Here is a 19,185-nt window from a genome sequence, read left to right on the forward strand (position 1 = left end):
TCAGCAGGTGCCGTGGACTCGATGTCTGCCGGCAGTCATCCATTGTTCGGTGCAGAGGGAGAACAGCAATCTGTCTATGTAAACAAGGCAGATTGACGTTCTGTCAGTACAGAAGATATAGATCCTGTGTTTCTGCAAAGCAGGGGCACTGATCAATGCGTTACCCTGGTACAAGCACCTCCCCCACAGTAAGACAACAGCAGCTAGGTACACAGTTAACCATTTATTCACCCCTGATGTTAATCCCTTCCCAGCCAGTGTCATTAGCCCAGTGACAGTGTATATTTCTTTAGCACTGTATTAGTGTCCCCAAAAAGTGTTTGTGTACGATTTGTCTGTCAAAAATATCGCAGTCCTGCTATAAGACGCTGATTGCCCCCAATACTAGTAAAAAACAAAAATTCCCCATAGTTTGTAGACACTATAACCTTTGCACAAATCAATATATGCTTATTGGGATTTTTTTTTTTTTAACCAAAAATATGTAACAGAATACATATTGGCCTAAATTTATGAAGAAATTAGATGTTTTTATTGGATGTGTTTTATGGCAGAAAGTAAACATTTTTTTTTTTTTAAATGGTCTGCCTTTTTTTTTTTATACCGCAAAAATTAAAAACCGCAGAGGTGATCAAATGCCACCAAAAGCTCTATTTGTGGGAAAAAAAGAACACACATTTTATTTGGGTACAGCGTTGCACGACTGCGCAATTGTCAGTTAAAGTTAGGCAGTGCCATATCGCAAGAAATAGCCTGGTCACGAAAGAGGGTAAATCTTCTGGAGGTCAAGTGGTTGATATCTAGAGCAACCCCCCCCCCCCCCTCCTCCATCCATCCATGTCTCTATGCTTTATTTTGTTGAGAAATCACTTTGAAAAGCCTCCAACATTTCTAGTAGTGGCCATCTTTAATAAAAGCAAATGATTTATGTAGAATTTACTTCCTGGAATCCTTCTGCCCTTAGCTCAAGCAGGCATGCAGGAGAGTGTGCTTAGTTGAGAAAACACCTCCTCCCCTTCTGAAGACTCCTGGGATGTATGCCATAATTTGCCTAGGCAAGAAACAAGGAAGTAACTGAAGAGATGGAAAAAAAAAAAGTTGAAAACAAGTAAATGTGATATACTTTCTTATCTATTTACAAATGCTAGCAGCATGAAGAATAAATAAATAAATGTTGATTGGGAGAGTGAAGTTCCACATTAACTGAGACATGTACACTGTATAGAGGGATATGCTTTATTCATTTTTCATGTCTGAGGTTTACAATCACTTTAGGCGTTTCAAAAATCTCACCTTGCTAGCAGTGCACGTGGAGGAATCTATCACTGCTTGCTATCACATATAAACAAAGAAGGTTTAAACATCAGAAAGATGCTTATCTTAATGCATTCTATGCATTAAGATAAAAAAAACATTCTGTGTGCAGCAGCCCCCCTAATACTTACCTGAGCCCTATCTTGATCCAGGTATGTTGCAGGAAAGTCTCAGCTGCCTGGGACTCTCTCTCCCAATTGGCTGAAACAGCAGCATTGCACCGATGGCTCCTGCTGTTGTCAAAAAAAGTCAGTGAGCCAATGAGGCAAGAGGGGGGCGGAACTGAACTGCAGCTCTGTGTATCCATACAGCTGCTTGCTGTGGGGGCCACTTGGCAGGAGGGAGGGGCCAGGAGAGATAAAGAGGAACCCGAGAAGAGGATCTGGACTGCTCTGTGCAAAACCAACTGGACAGAGGAGGTAAGTATAACATTTTTATTTTTAAATGAAAAAAAAAAAAAAAAGACTTTAGCATCACTTTGACGCCCCTTTCACACGATCGGTCAGTGTTTCAGGCAGACTCAATCGGGCTACCCATTGACCTCTATGGGGAGGCAGATGCCAGCAAACATGTGCCAACTGACAACCAATCTGACAAGATCCACTGAAAAAAGACAGATGGCGATACGTTCGCCATCCATCAGGCTGTCTGTTTTCATCCGATCTCCCCGTAGAGGAGAGCGGGACTCTGACAGGTCTGTCTATGCACAGTGAGCGGAGATGGACCTGTCATCCACCTGCTCAGCAGGGATCTACGGAACGATCCCCACTGAGCAAGCAGAGTCAGTGAAAACGGATGAAAGGGGCCCAAATAGATTTATTTTAATAATAAGACAAATTAATCCACTGACAAAAGCTATAAAGATATATATTTTTATTATTTCCTGAACTGAAAAAAACATACAAGATCCTATAATAAAAATCACCAAGCAGTGTTATTTCCACACTTTTTTACCAAAAAAGAGGTTTGGGAGGTAATGGAGGAGGATGACAGAAAGAGGCAGAAAGATAGACAATTTCATTAAAGTCACTGGTGCCTTAAGGAAAAAATGTAATGTCCTTCAACCAATGGGTAGGGTGTTGGGTGTTAGTTCACCTTTTTTGAGAAGGTTGTAATTTTAAATAATTTATAACGTGTTTAGCTGTTTATATTTTGAGTTTGTTGCTACGTTTTGTAGTCTGGTTTTGAGTGGATGAACGGTCTCCTTTCTGTGGTAAAAGCCTGGAGTGTTCATCTGAGAGGTGGTGGCTCCATCATGAACGGCCTCCTTTCTGTGGTAGAAGTCTGATATCTAGTATCAAATATTATGTCTACTACAGGCAGATAATAAATAATAATATAAAAAGTAACAGTATCTATCTATCTATCAGCATTATCTACTGTAACTACTAGAAGAAAAAAATAGCGAATAAACTGTATATATTGGTATAGATTACTCCATTTTGTTTTCCAGGCCTTTGAAAGAAAAAGGGGTTCTTTATACATATATGAAAACCACATGGGGGTCTACCTTTTCATCAATCCCCAGGAAAACCTGAATAATCACAATGTCTATATCATATGGTTCAGGAATAATTGCCCGGCACACGGGACAAGTTGCAGTTTGTTGAAGCCATGTGTCCATACAAGCAGAGTGGAAACTATGAGAACAGTGTAGTGTTCTCTGTCTTCTGCAATATACTCATACAGATGTAAGAGATAGGCTGCGCCATGGCTGGTGGTCCCTGTGGCGCTGGGTGGTGCTCAGCATCCCTGCGATCTTTGGGGGAACGGCTCCTGTTGTTGGCTGCGTCCTCCCATCTCCTCCGAAGTTGGCCTCTCATCCTGTGGGCGACTGGAGACTCTCCGCCCTCCTGACGTGATCGCCTTCCATGGGATCGGCGTCGTAAAGGTCGTGGCATCCCGATGGTGACTGATGTCAGTGTACCTGAAAATAGCAAAAAAATTAATATAATAATAATAATAATATATTCAATAATAGTATGGTGGGGGGGATTGGGGGATTTAAGCTGTGATGAGGAATTTGGGGGGGAGTAGATTTCAGCTAGGAGGGGGAATTGGGAGTGGGATGTGAGGTGGGATTGGGGGAGGAAAAGATTTGATCTGGGAGAAGGGGCCCCTGTCAGGTAGACTGTTCGAGGCCCCCGTGATTTATAATGGCAGCTCTGATCCTGTGTGAAAAAGTGATTTCTCTTCCCTCCAATCAGAGAGGAGGAGAGGAAAGAAAACACTGACAGCATAGTTGCCAACATTGGGGAAAAAATTGTTAGGGACACTGTTTCTTTGTATCTGGGCAGAAAGAAAGTGAGTGGAGAGTTATGCTAATTAGGGACGGAGCAAGAGATTTTGGGTGTGACCATAGTAAAAGCATGTGGCACACTTTGCGGGGAAAATGGGAGTGGCTAAACTCATGCTAAACATTGGGCGTGGCTTAACCACTTACACACTGGGCATTTAAACCCCCTTCCTAACAGACCAATTTTCAGCTTTCAGTGCTCTCACATTTTGAATGACAATTACTCAGTCATGCAACACTGTGCACATATGAAATTTTTGTCGCTTTTTTGACACAAACAGGGCTTTCTTTTGGTGGTATTTAATCATTGGGTTTTTTATTTTTTGCGCTATAGATGAAAAAAGACTGGAAATTTGGTAAAAAAAAAAAAAAAAAAAAGCATTTTTCTTCGTTTCAGTTTTAAAATTTTATAAATTTAGTAATTTTTCTTCATAAATTTTGGCCAAAATGTATACTGCTACATATCTTTAGTAAAAACAACCCAAATAAGTATACATTCTTTGGTCTTTGTGAAGGTTAGAGTCTACAAGCTATGGTGCCAATCATTGAAAATTGATCACACCTGATGTACCGACGGCCTACCTAATTTCTTGAGACCCTAAGGCCCCTTTCACACAGGCGGACCGTTCAGATCCGCCTGTCCGTTTTTTTGGCGGATCTGAACGGTCCCCCCATGCATCTCTATGGGGGATCGGATATCAGCGGAGACATGTCCGCTGACACCCGATCCGATCCGTCAAATCTGGACGGATGGAAACCCTATTTTCCATCCGTCCAGCGGATCGGATGAGAACGGAACGACGGTCCGTTCACATCCGATTTCCCCCATAGAGATGCATGGGGACCTGACAGCTGTGTCGCCGCACACAGTGCAGAGACACAGCTGTCATCCTCCTGCTCAGCGGGGGATCTGCGGCTCGATCCCCCGCTGAGAAAAACAGAATCCGTCCAACGGACGGATAGTGTGAAAGGAGCCTAAAAAGCCAGTAAAGTACAAATACCCCCCAAATGACCCCTTTTTGGAAAGTAGACATTCCAAGGTATTTAAGTAAGAGGCATGGTGAGTTTTTTGAAGTTGTAATTTTTTTCCACAATTCTTTGCAAAATTAAGATTTTTTTTTTTCACAAAATGGTCATATTACAGTACAAAGTTATTTCTCACACACTTTATTGTCATACTTGCAACTACACCCCAAAATATATTCTGCTACTCCTCCTGAGTATGGCGATACCACATGTGGGACTTTTCCACAGCCTGACCACATAAAGAGGTCCAACATCCAAGTAGCACCTCCAGGTGTTCTAGGAGCAAAAATTACACAAATAATTTCCTGACAAGCTATCACATTTTGAAGGCCCTGGAGCACCAGGACAATGGAAACGCCCGCAAAATTACCCCATTTTGGAAAGCAAACGCACCAACACAATCTAGGAGCCATAATGCGTCTTTTGAATATGCCATTGTTTTCCACGTTTTTGGAATATGTGGAAAGAAAATGAAAACTCATTTTTTTTTTTTTACACAGTTGTCCATTTATAAGATATTTCTAACACATAGCAAAAATTACACCCCAAAATACATTTTGCTACTCCTCTTGAGTAGGGCGATACCACATGTGTGACACTTTTATACAGCCTGGCCACATACAGAGGCCCAACATGCAGGGAGCACCATAATTTCCTGACTTCCCATTACAATTGTGAGGCACTGTAGGGCACTGATAATAAGCACTATAGTGACACTCATGTGGCATGGATGAGCCATAATGTGGCGTGGATGTGGCACGGATGAAAACTGATGTGGCACGGATGAGCACTGACGTGTCATGGATGTGGCACGGTAGAGCACTGACATTGCATGGATGTGGCACGGATGAGCACTGGCATGGCATAGATGAGCACATATGTGATACGGATGAGCACTGATGTGGCACGGATGTGACATTGATGTGGCACAAATGAGCACCGATGTGGCAAGGATGAGCACTGACGTGGCATGGATGTGGTACAGATGATTACTGACGTGGCATGGGTGTGGCGGGATGATCACTGATGTGGCACGGATGAGCCCTGATGTGGCATTGATGAGCACTGACGTGGCATGAATGTGGCACGGATGAGCCCTGATGTGGCATTGATGAGCACTGACATGGCATGTATGAGCACTGACGTGGCATTGATGTGGCATGGATGAACACTGGGGTGGCATGTATGAGCACTGACGAGGCATTGATGTGGCATGGATGAACACTGGGGTGGCATGTATGAGCACTAATGTGGCATGGATGAGACACGGATGGACATAATTGAGGTATGGAGGAGGCAGAGGATGGGTGCAGCTGCAGTTTCTTTCCTCTCCTCGCACGCTGTAACGATAGTTGTGTACAGTGTGTGAGAGGAGAGAAATTAACCAGACATGCGCCAGTTTGTTGACAAGTGATCGCTTCGCCATTGGACGGAGTGATCACGTGGTAAAGGGTCGCTGTCTTTGGCCCTTTACCACAATCCATGATGCGCAGGGTCCCCGGCACCCGTAAAGCGTGTTTCTGGGAGGAAGTCATAGAATAAGCCGACCGCGCTGTAGCCATCATTCGGCTATGGCCTGGTCGGCAAGTGGTTAACCACTTAAGCCCCAGAGGATTTAGCTGCTAAAAGACCAGGGGGTATTTTGCGATTCGGCACTGCGTGACTTTAACGGACAATTCGCGCGGTCGTGCGACGCTGTACCTAAACGAATTTGACGTCCTTTTTTTCCCACAAACAGAGCTTTCTTTTGGTGGCATTTGATCACCTGTGCGATTTTTTGATCACGCGCTATAAAATAAATAACAATATTTTTCACATTTTTATATGAAATTCCCCCCCAAAAAAAAGTAAAAATCAAAATTTTTTAACATTTTTGGCCAATTTGTTTTATGCTACATATGTTTGGTAAAAAAAAAAACGCAAAAAGCGTATTTTGATTGGTTTGCGCAAAAGTTATTGCGTTTACTAACGAAGGGAAAGATTTTTGTCATTTTTGTTGTTTTTTTTTTAACGCGTAATGGCAGCGATCTGCGATTTTTTTTGCGGTACTGTGACATTGGGGCGGACAGATCGGACCCTTGACTGACATTTTTGGGGTTACCAGTGACATTTCTACAGTAATCAGTGCTATATATATGCACTGTTACTGTAAAAATACACTGGCAGTGAAGGGGTTAACTTTATTTGAGAGGGAGGGGCTGTGTGTGTCCCTAGGGGCGTGATTCTAACTGTAATTGATTGGCTGTGGCTTGAGCTGTAGTTACACTGATCAACGGTCCTACATAGTAGAACCGTATGATCAGTGTTTCTACACAGGGGAGAATGACAGGTGGCTTGTTTACACAAGCTGCCAGCCTTTCTCCCTCTCCCCCGACGATCGCAGAGTGAGCGGCGGACATCGGGTCCGCCGGTCACACGAGCGTGGGGGGGGGGGGGGTTCGTGACCGCGCGGGAGCGCGCCGCCGGCGGCACGCGCTCCCTCCCCAGAGCCTCACAGGCTAGTGACATAAATATACGTCACTTTGCCTGTGAGGGGCTGACCGCCGCAGTAAATCTACTCGCGTCGGTCGGCAAGCGGTTAAATGGGGTGTGCTTAAATGTCTAACATAGCTTACATCCTGGATTACAAGAGAGGGACAGAGACTGCTGGCATTGTCCAAGAGAGGGACAGAGACTGCTGGCATTGTCCAAGAGAGGGACAGAACCTGCTGGCATTGTCCAGGAGAGGGACAGAACCTGCTGGCATTGTTCAAGAGAGAGACAGAGACTGCTGGCATTGTACAAGAAAGTGTCAGACTACTGGCATTGTACATGAGGGGGTCAGAGACCACTGGCATTGAACATGAGAGGGTCAGAGACTGCTGGCATTGTACATGAGAGGGTCAGAGATTGCTGGCATTGTACATGAGAGGGTCAGAGACTGCTGGCAATGTAATAGAGAGGCTATTATACAAACAAAACAACACCGGCCAAAGTGGGTGGATCAGCGCTTACTGGTGCATACAAATAATGATAAATAAATACAAAAGGTAACAAGAAACAAATAATAGGTGCATAAAAGTAAACCAATAAAAACAAACATTGATATCAAAAGCCTGAGCTGGCATATGTCCAGGGCAAATGGAGGGGGAAAGAAGGAAAGTTCCTGTTGATATGATAGCCAAAAGGCACTGTCAAACTGTAACCAAAGAAGAGATGCAGGCGACCGGCAGCTCCTATGAGAGGTGTGGGAATCCTCCGGAACAAATATGCAATGGAAAACAAAGGGCGCCAGGTCAGTGAAGGAAGTAATAAAAACACATTATTCGCACACTTACTTGAAATTGGCACAGGTCAATGTGGGGACAGGCAGGTCATCCTCATGAGTAAAAGTGGCGTCACCCTCGCCGGTATCCGTGGAGGATCCGGCGTCTGGGGGTGAAGCCATTTCCAGTTACCAGCATCCAGCTGCCGACGCTTCTGTGTGAGGCACGGCAGCAGTTAGACAGCGACATTCAATACACATCTCCCTGCTGCTGCAATCAGCTCTTTGTACACAGCAGTGCCTGCACTGATACTCACGGCTTCTGTGTCACCCTCCAGCCCACACCATCATCTGGACACTTTACTCATGAGGATGATCTGCCTGTCACCACATTGACCTGTGCGAATAATAACGGAATTTTTGTAAAATCTTACCTGTAAAATTCCTTTCTCCGAGTCCTCCGACAGTCGCCGCCTCCTCTAAGTCATCACTGTTGGGTATTGTCCTCTGCTCCGCAGGAGTAGCTAGGCATATAGACTTCGTTAAAAAACAAAAGGCATTTGCATATACACACCCATGGGGGCTGTCCCATCTGGTCAATACCCCCCCTGCAGTATCACTCCCAACTCAGTTTGGTAGCATAGCAGTAGGTAATAAGAACCCCAAAAGAGGGGCGGGGGCGGCGACTGTCGGAGGACTCAGAGAAAGGAATTTTACAGTTTTCTCTTACGTCCTCCGACATTCGCCGCCTCCTCTAAGTCATCACTGTTGGGATGTCCCAAAGCAGTATAGACATGAGGGGTGGGAAACACAACCATAGAAAAGGCAACGCAGTACCCACATCAGAGAAAGGAATCTTACATGCACCGTAAGAGAACCTACTGGGCAACAGAAAAAAACAATGCTCAACAGGAGCAACAGCCCAGGAAAGGAAATACCAACAGCCAGGGACACTGCCGCACTGAGAACTTTACGGCCAAAGGAAGCATCAGCTGATGCCAGAACATCTACTTTGTAGAATTTGGAAAAAGTGTGCACCGACGACCAAGTCGCAGCCTTGCACACCTGGGCTACCGAGGCCCGATGCCTATAGGCCCAGGACGCACTCAAAGATCTAGTAGAGTGCGCCTTAATTATTAAATGATTTATTGTATTTAGAGATTTATTTAGCAGCGCTGACTCACATACACTGTCAATGGGAATGTTTGACCATTCTTCCAGAAGCGCATTTGTGATGTTAATGAGAAGGCCTGGCTGGCAGTCTCCACTCTAATTCATCCCAAAGGTATTCTATCGGGTTTAGGTCAGGACTGTGGAGGCCAGTCAAGTTCCTCCACCCCAAACTCCCTCATCCATGTCTTAATGGACCTTGCTTTGTGCACTGGTGCTCAGTCATGTTGGAACAGGAAGGGGCCATCCCCAAACTGCACCCACAAAGTTGGGAGTGTGAAATCATCCAAAATGTCTTGGTATGATGAGTTCCCTTCACTAGAACTAAGGGGCTGAGCCCAACCCCTAAAAAACAACCCCCACACCATAATTCCCCCTCCACCAAATGATTTGGACCAGTGCACAAAGCAAGATCCATAAAGACAGAGATGAGCGGGTTTGGGGTGGAGGAACTTGACTGGCCTGCACAGTTGAAGCCGTTATAGCTGCAAAGGGTAGGCCAACTCCATATTGAACTCTACAGACTAAGACAGGGATGCCATTAAAGTTCATGTACATGTAAAGGCAGGTGTCCCAAAACCTTTGAAAATATAGTGTATGTATACATTATGTATATAGGCTTCAGAAACTTTAAGCTTTGAGTCCCAGGGTACGTCCAACAATGGACAGTATCTGCTTGCATCTTGCTGTATATGTTCTTCCTATGCTTAAAGCTAAACTAAATGCAACTATTAAAAACTTATGAGCCTGCAGGCTATGTATTGCACGTCTCTTTTGTATTTAAATTAACCTATCTGCCCGCTTGTAGTCTTCTATGGCACGTTAAAATGGTTGTAAACCTTTACATATACCCAGTGAAGTGATAAACCTCAGGTGATACACAGAGATTAAACAAATCCTCCTACATAAGTTGTACCTGTTTATCAGCAGTATTCTCTTCTCTACATTTGTTCTAAGTCCAGAATTTATAAAGCTTGTCTGAGCTTTTAGAAAAAAAATGGGGTGAAGAGCTGAAATTACACAATGCAGAGCTCAATGAACAGAACTCAGACAGCTGATTGAAGGTAAGGGACGCACTCCCTTTACACAGCACACAGGAACAGAGCGGAGGTTGTCAATCACAGGTTGTGTGCTGGAGGACCCTCTCCTGTCACCTTTTTTCTCTTGGTGTCAGGAAAACTTGTCAGAAGTCATACTGATACCAGACGAATGAAGCAGCAGGCAGAAATGGCACTTAGAGAGAGATCTACCAAAACTGGTGCACACAGAATCTGGTGCAACTGTACAGAGTAACCAATGAGTTTCTAACCTCACCTTGTTCAATCAAACTTTAACAATAAAAACTACAAGCTGATTGGCTACTATGCACAGCTGCACCAGATTCTGTGTGCACCAATTTTAGTAAATCTCCCTCTAAGTGCTCTTAATTGAGACAAGTACGCATTATAGAGGGATATGCTTTGTTCATATTTTAGGTTTGAGGTTTACAACCACTTTAAGGCACTTGTGCAGATCAGTTTACATCCCAGACACAGTCTCTGTATGTTGGGATGACTTACTCCTATGCATGCGATACATCATCTGACACGGCAGTGTGAACTGAGCCTAAGAACATCTGTTCATTTTTTAATGCTATCCGTGCCCCCTTTAGAGAGATTCACCCTCTCTATCTGTCCTGTTTACTGTTAACACTAAAAGTGAAAGCAAATGAAAATTCCAAATTTTAGGTTGTCACCACAACAGCAATAGAGGGGAAATCTTCCAATGGAGACACTAGTTCTTGGAGACCCTGGTGACAACAAAGGATTTCCTCACCTTGCAGGGATTTCCTCCTATTTCCTGTTTTGGCTATGGGACAGGACATGAAGGCAAATCTCCCCAATAGCACAGAGAGATAGCAAAAAAAAAAAATAATAATAGGGGTTATAAACTTCCCTTACTCCCTTTTCAATTTTTTTATCATTAGGGTAAAAATGAAGGTTACCCGTCCCTTCAAATCATAAGCCTGCTCAATGGTCTGTCTGATCCATTAGGCAATAGTTGCTGCAGACGCAGCCATGCCCTTCCGAGATCCCTCAGGAAGGACAAAGAGGGAATCCGTCTTCCGAAAGGATTCCGTAGACGACAGGTAAACCATTGATCGCTCTGACGACATCCAAGGAATGCAAGGCAATCTCCTTCGGATGCTTAGGCTTCGTACAAAGCGAAGGCAGGACAATGTCCTCATTAAGGTGGAACTCAGTGATCACCTTGGGAAGAAAGGACGGGGGTGGTGGCAAAACCACCTTATCCTTGTGAATTATCAAGTAAGGGGAGCGGGCAAGACAACGCCGCCAGCTCCGACACTCTGCGAGCTGAAGTGATCGCCACTAAAAAAGCAACCTTTTTTGACAGCAGAGGCAACGATATCTCCCTGATGTTCTCAAAGGGATCATGCTGTAGCACAGACAGAACCAAGTTCAAGTCCCATGGAGGTAAAGGCTCCCTCCTGGGAGGAGCCAAATGTCACACACCTTAAATGAAGGTGCGAATCAAGGAATGAGACGCCACAGGGCATTGGAACAGGATAACCAGTGCAGACACCTGGCCCTTTATTGTGGCCAGCGCCAGGCGCTGGTCCACCCAAGACTGGAGGAAAGCCAACACTCGACACCGAGTAAGAGCGAGGGGAGAACCTCCTGGACTCACACCAGGCGAAATAAGCTTTCCAGGTACGGTAATATATCTTACCAGAGGAGGATTTCCTAGCCTTGATTAGAGTAGGGATAACCTCCGGGGATAGACCCTTGTCCTTCAAGACATGGGTCTCAACACCCAGGCCGTTAAAGCCAGCGACTGTAAAGCAGGATGGAAGATCGGTCCCTGAGACAGTAGATCTTCCCGCATTGGCAGCCGCCATGGAGGCGCCACTGCCAGGTGAACGACGTCGGCGTACCAGGACCGGCGAGGCCAGGCCGGCACCACCAGAATCACCAGGTGCGGTTCCGAGGCTAACCTGCGGAGGAAACTGGACAGCAACTGAATCGGAGGAAAGGCATACATCAGACGATACTGATGGCAAGGGGCCACTAACGCATCCGAGGCGTCCGCCAGCGGATCGCGCGTTCTTGCCACGAACCTTTCCAACTTTCGGTTTAGCCGAGATGCGAACAGATCCACGTCCGGGGATCCCCACTTCGCACACAGCATTTGGAAGACCTCCGGGTGTAGGGACCATTCCCCCTGGTCCAGGGTCTGGCGGCTCAGATAGTCGGCCTGCCAATTCTCCACACCCGGAATGTGAACTGCTGAGATCGCCGGGACATGAGTCTCGGCCCAAGACAGAATGTCGGTCACCTCCCGGGCCGCCCAAGCACTCCTGGTGCCCCCTTGGTGGTTGATGTAGGCCACCGCGGTAGCATTGTCCGTCTGTACCCGGACCGGACGAGCCTGAAGACGGTCCGACCACTGGAAGAGACAGAGTTTTATCGCTCGTAATTCCAGCACATTTATCGGGAGGGAGGATTCCTCCCCCGACCAAGTGCCCTGGGCAGACAGGTTGCCCAGGACCCCACCCCAGCCTGACAGGCTGGCATCCGTGGTAATCACTGTCCACACCAACGGACGGAAGGACTTGCCCCCCGCCACCGACGGGGACTGGAGCCACCACAGAAGAGCCAATCTGGTCTGACGACTCAAGGAGACACACAGATCCAGGGACTGAGGCAGTCCGTCCCACATGGCCAGGATCTCCGCTTGGAGAGCCCGCGTGTGAAACTGAGCAAAGGGTATCGCCTCGAAGGCCGACACCATTAACCCCAGACACCACATACAGGTTCTGAGTGACGAGGACGGTTTGTCCCTGAGGGACCTGATCTCGTCTTGCAAGGTCCGGAGCTTGTCCTCCGGCAAGAACACCTTTACCTAAGCAGAGTCCAGAATCATTCCCAGATAGGGAAGACGAACCGAAGGAGACAACGTCGATTTTTGAACGTTGATGGTCCATACGAACTCCCGGAGCGTCTGTACCGTGGTGGACAGATCGCGCACTAGGTCCTGGCTGACACTCGATCTCAGTAGGAGATCGTCCAGATACCCCAAGACCGCAATGCCCTGTGCCCTTAACAGGCCCAGAACCGGCGCCAGCACTTTGGTAAAGACCCTTGGAGCCGAAGTGAGACCAAAAGGTAACGCCACAAACTGATAGTGGTCCTCTGCGATAGCAAACCGAAGGTACCGCTGGTGACCCTCGAAAATGGGGATGTGTAGGAACGCATCCTTCAGGTCTATCGAGGCCAGGAATTCCCCTGGGCTCAGGGAGGCCACCACCGAACGGAGAGATTCCATGCGGAACTTCCGAAAGCGCACAAAGCGGTTCAGCGCTTTCAGGTCCAGAATAGGACGTACTTTTCCCTCCTTTCTGGGCACAGTGAACAGATTGGAGTAAAACCCCCAAAACCTGTCCCGATGAGGCACCGGGACAATCACCCCCTGAGCAAGAAGGTCCTGAACCGCTCGGTGCAGGTCCTGCAGGCGCCCCGGAGGCAAATGAAGATTTGAGGGAAAAAAAAATCTGTCCGCCGGCCGGGAAAGGAATTTCCTGAACCCACCTGTCTGAGATTCGGAGCAGCCAAGGTTGGAGGAAACCGCGCAAACGTCCCCCCACCCCTGAAACGGGTGAGGGCGCCCCTTCAGGCAGAGGCAGATTGACCCGCCGAGCCGGCATTGCCGGACTTCTGCTTGCCCGTCCAGGGCTTCTTCTGGCTACCTTGGCCCTTGAAGGGCTTGCCTTTAGTTTGGTTCCGAAAGGCACGAAAGGACCCCTGAGTGGATCGAGAAGTAGAACCCCGCTTGCCGCGAAAGGACTTGTTCTTCGGGTTCTGAGGCAGCAAGGTGCTCTTGCCCCCCCGTGACGCCTTTCACCAAGGTATCCAACGCCTCACCAAAAAGGCGAGAACCAGCATAGGGAAAATCAGCAACTGTTTTCCGTGATGATTGGTCAGCCGACCAGCTCTTCACCCAGATCAGTCGACGGTTAAGCACCGCAACACTAGATAGGCGCGCTACCAAAGGGGCCTCATTCAAGGCCGCATCACACAAATACATGACTCCTTGGTGAATTTGATCCACCATAGCCAGCCGGGCAGGTGGAACATCAGACACGAGGTTGCTCCTAAGCACCTTAGTCCAATCAGCCACCAAAACGGACGCGAAAACCGGTTTGAGCAAGGAACCCGCCACCGTAGTAATGGCGGGCTAGAGACTCCAACCGTCGGTCCGTGGAATCCCCAAAAACCGGGGTCTCCTCAGTAGGAATCAAGGTAGCCTTGTTTAACACGGCCACAGTGTGATCCACCTGTGGAGGCACACACCATCGCGATTCCGTAGCTGGTGCAAAGGGCTAAAGTAATTTGAACCGACTAGGCACCAGAAATAGACGTTTTAAAGTGCGCCACAGTTCATTAACAGTGTAATGAAACTCAGCGGGGCAGGGAAAAACCTGCGCCGACTTGCGGGTCCTGTGTGTCTCAAAAGAGGACACAATGCCCGGAGGACTGGGCTCATCCTCCAAATGTAGTGTTTCCTTCACAGAAACAATCAATGCATCCATGGTCGCGCGTTCTTCATGCGACCCCGGGGGAGAATCATCAACCCCCTCCGCCTCCCCCTCAGACCCCAGGGGGTCTAAGGGTGAGCGAGACCCTGAAAAGGGCACGCCCGCCGCAGCAGCCATATCACCATCTGAATCTGAGGAAAGAGACAATCTGGGCCTCTTTCTAGCAGCACGTTCAGCCATCAGCACCTCCATTTTGGACACTAAGGACGCCACTACAGCGGCCAAATCAGGCATAACAGGGGCCACAGCAGGACTGGGGTCCCCCACCAGGGCTGGAGGGAATTTGTTGTCCTGAGAATCCATTGCCCAAGGTGAAAATAATAGTGCAAGAAAAAGGGTAGCAGCCCACCGCTATGTGAACAGTGACAAAAGACCCCTAATAGGAGAAGAAAACTGAGCCAGAAATGACAAAACAGAAGGTTATGGAAGAGACAGTCTGCAGAGCCCACAGAGTGTTACCACCTAGGTAGCTGCTTCAGAGGAAAAGGAAGTGAGGTCATGAGAGGCTGAACTGTAAGCTGCAAATGACTCAGGGAAAATGGCTGCCCATAGGACTGAATGGGAGACTTCGGGAAAATGGCCGCCGAACACGTGCGGAAAGATCGTTCGGCCACGCGCAAGATGGCGTCGGAAGGCACCAAAACAGCATGTAAAGGAGCCCACAATGAAGCCAACATGCCTGCCCAAAGCAAAAATGGCGGACCACGCGGTTTCCCCGCTGTGGCCGCCAAACACATCGTCTGCACCCCCCCTGAAAACACCAAAGTGACACCCCCCTGAAAACACCAAAGTGACACAGGGAAAAAGGGGCTCCCACAACACACAGCACCATAGTGCAGCGTATGTACATAAAAGACCCCCTCAGGGATCACAAACAGGGATGCCCACACCAGCACAGACATGGGGGACACAGCAACACAGGACTGCCACCCCAGACAGAGGCCCCACACAGAAGTACTTACCTGTACCAGACGGCGTGGGGAGCCTCTCAGAACGGAAAGCCACTGTCCTCATCTGACAGGGAATGCCGTTAGCCAGGGACATTACACTGCAGCACCGCAGAGGTGTCCAGTGAGGCAGCCACCTCACGGCTGCATCCCTGCTGCGAGCAGGGATGGGTCATTCATAATGCCAGGACGAACCACGGTTGAATGCTCGATGGCGGGCTGGGGGTCCCTCTGACCCTATGCCCTGGAAACCCAGGGCGGTCAGTCCAATTCCCAGCTCCGCAGGAATCCATCTTCATCTGAAGAATCAACTAAAACTACAGCTGACAAAATAAACAGCTAGTAAGTCAAAGAAAAAAACTGAAATTTTCAAAGAAAATCAAATAAAAAAAGATAAGAAAGGCTGAGACTGTAGCCCCAGCACTGAGAATCCTAACTACTCCTGACGCTAGGCAGAAAGAAAACTGGGTTGGGAGTGGTCACTGCAGGGGGGTATTGACCAGTGGGACAGCCCCCATGGGTGTGTATATGCAAATGCCTTTGTTCTTTTGACTAAGTATTTATGCCTAGCTACTCCTGCGGAGCGGAAGTCAATACCCAGTAGTGATGACTTAGAGGAGGCGGAGGACGCAAGAGAAAAAAAGACGTAAATTTTGTTTGGGTACAGGGTTGCACGACCACGCAATTGTCAGTTAAAGTCGCGCAGTGCCAAGTTGCAAAAAGTGGCCTGGACGTTTAGCAGGAAAATCCTCCGGTGGTAAAGTGGTTAAAGAAAAATCGAACGCTGCGTTCAGTCTATAAAATTGTTATTATACCGCACATCCAGTTTTTGTCGTATGAAAATTGGCTGTCGAATACACTATACTCACGATCCAAAAATTGGCAGATCGTTTTGTCGGACGAAATTTTACCTCCTATTTTCTTATCGTGTGTATGGACCTTTAATCACCAGATATGAACTAAGCTAAGGGTGGCCATATACACTACAATTCGATTGCACAATCCCTGTACCCCTCAATTATCTGACCAATTTCTATCCAATCACCCGGGCCTTTACAAGATAAAGTTATTGGTCCATATTCACGTCAATAAACAAATCGATTTCTTTTACGACTGGAATAATCCAGCTATAGTCGAAAACACGTTTGATTGCTATGCCACACAAGGGGAAGTGGATTTGGATTTTTAGGATGCCATTTCAACTTATGATCATAAACCATTGATTGCATCTCTGTTTCCGCCCCATATTCTCATAATCTAAATATGGTTGTATCAATGAACAAAGTACCCCGGTCAATCCATTCCGTTTGATTACATTCGATTGAAATGAAGTCTAAAGCTTTGTTCAAACAGTTGAGCTTTTGCTGTACTAAAAACGCAGCTTCGCAGCATGGCAAAAGTGCATGGAAAAAAGTCCCATTTTAATGTGTTTTTATACAATTTGTTGCATTTTTGAAAAGTCCTGCTTGCTACATCTTCCTGCCCTGTTCAAAAACGCATCTTCCATTATAGTCAATAGAAACGCACCCAAAATGCTGCAAAAACTGACCCTACTTTAACCACTGCCGCACGGCTATTTACTGCGGCGGTCAGCCCCTCACAGGCAGAGTGACGTACATCTACGTCGCTAGCCTGTGAGGGTCTAGGGAGCGAGCGCGAGCCCCCAGAGGCACGCTCCCGCTCCGCGTGGTCACGGACCCCCCCCCCTTGCGTGTGACCGGCAGACCCGATGTCCGCCGGTCGCTTGCCGATCGTCGCTGCAAAGGGAGAAAGGCAGACGGCTAGTGTAAACAAGCCGCCTGTCATTCTCCCCTGTGTAGAAACAGTGATCATACGGTTCTATGTAGGACCGTTGATCAGTGTTTCTACAGCTCAAGCCACAGCCAATCACAGTTAGAATCACGCCCCTAGGGACACACACAGCCCCTCCCTCTCAAATAAAGTTAACCCCTTCACTACCAGTGTCATTTTGCAGTAACAGTGCATATGTATAGCACTGATTACTGCAGTAATGTCACTGGTAACCCCAAAAGTGTCAAAAATGTCAGTCAAGGGTCCGATCTGTCCGCCGCAAGGTCGCAGTACCGCAAAAAAAAAAAAAAAAAAAATAAGAGGTTGCCGCCATTATGCGTTAAAAAAACAAACAAACAAATATTACAAAAATCTTTCCCTTTTTAGTAAACGCGATAACTTTTGCGCAAACCAATAAAAATACGCTTTTTGTGATTTTTTTTTACCAAAAAAATGTTAAATTTAGAGATTTTTACATTTTGGGGGGGGGGGGGGATAATTTCATATAAAAAAAGATTGTGAAAAATATTGCTAATTTTTGCAAAATTTACGCTCTTTTTTTGTTTATAGCGCATGATCAAAAAATCGCACAGGTAAAGAAAGCTCTGTTTGTGGGAAAAAAAGGACGTCAAATTCGTTTTAGGTACAGCGCCGCACGGCCGCGCAATTGTCCGTTAAAATCACACAGTGCCGAATCGCAAAATAGGCCCTGGTCAGGAAGGGGGTAAAATCCTCCGGGGCTTAAGTGGTTAACCACTTAAGGACTGCCCCATAGCAGATTTACAGCTACAGGGTAGCCCTCCTGTGCAGAATCACATACATACATTATATATATATATACACATACATACATACACATATACACACACACACACACGATTCTGCACTTCCGCCTGGGGGATATGCAAGCTGCCGGTAGCCCGTTTCTGCTGTAATTACAACAGAAGCTGATCTGTGGGTGCTCGTTGGGCAGAGACACAGAACGTTGGGCAGAGACACAGAATGTTGGGCAGAGATTTACAGAATGTTGGGCAGAGATTTACAGAATGTTGGGCAGAGATTTACAGAACGTTGGGCCGAGACACAGAATGTTGGGCAGAGATTTACAGAACGTTGGGCACCCTATGTAAACAAGGCACAGCTTCCTTCTGACAGGGATTGATGGATTTAACCCCCTCCTTCCCAAGCCTATTCTGACACCTCACTCCTACATGTGAAAATCTACCTTTTTTTTTTTTTTTTGCTAGAAAATTACTTCAAACCCCCAAACATATTTTTATTAAGCAGGGACCATAGAGAATAAAATGGTGTGTGCTGTAATTTTTTTTTATGTCACACAGTATTGCGCAGCGGTTTTTCAAATGCAATTTTTTGGGGGAAAAAACACATTAATGAAAAAAAAAAAAAAAAAAACAGTAAAGTTGGACGGGCGCTTTATCTTTTTTGTACGAACTTTATTGCTATCACAAGTGATGAACAACATCCCTTGTGACAGCTTGGGCTGTCATCCAGTCATGGTGGGTACACCCAGCCCCCCACCTTGGATGCAGTGATGGAGGGTACACCCAGCCCCCACCTTGGATTTAGTGGAGGGTACACCCAGCCCCCCACCTTGGATCCAGTGATGGAGGGTACACCCAGCCCCCACCTTGGATCCAGTCATGGTGGGTACAGCCAGCCCCCCACCTTGGATCCAGTCATGGTGGGTACACCCAGCCCCCCACCTTGGATCCAGTGATGGAGGGTACACCCAGCCCCCCACCTTGGATCAAGTGATGGAGGGTACACCCAGCCCCCCACC

Source organism: Pelophylax lessonae (genome assembly GCF_965119305.1).
Source record: "Pelophylax lessonae genome assembly, chromosome: 9".
NCBI classification, from domain to species: Eukaryota; Metazoa; Chordata; class Amphibia; order Anura; family Ranidae; genus Pelophylax; species Pelophylax lessonae.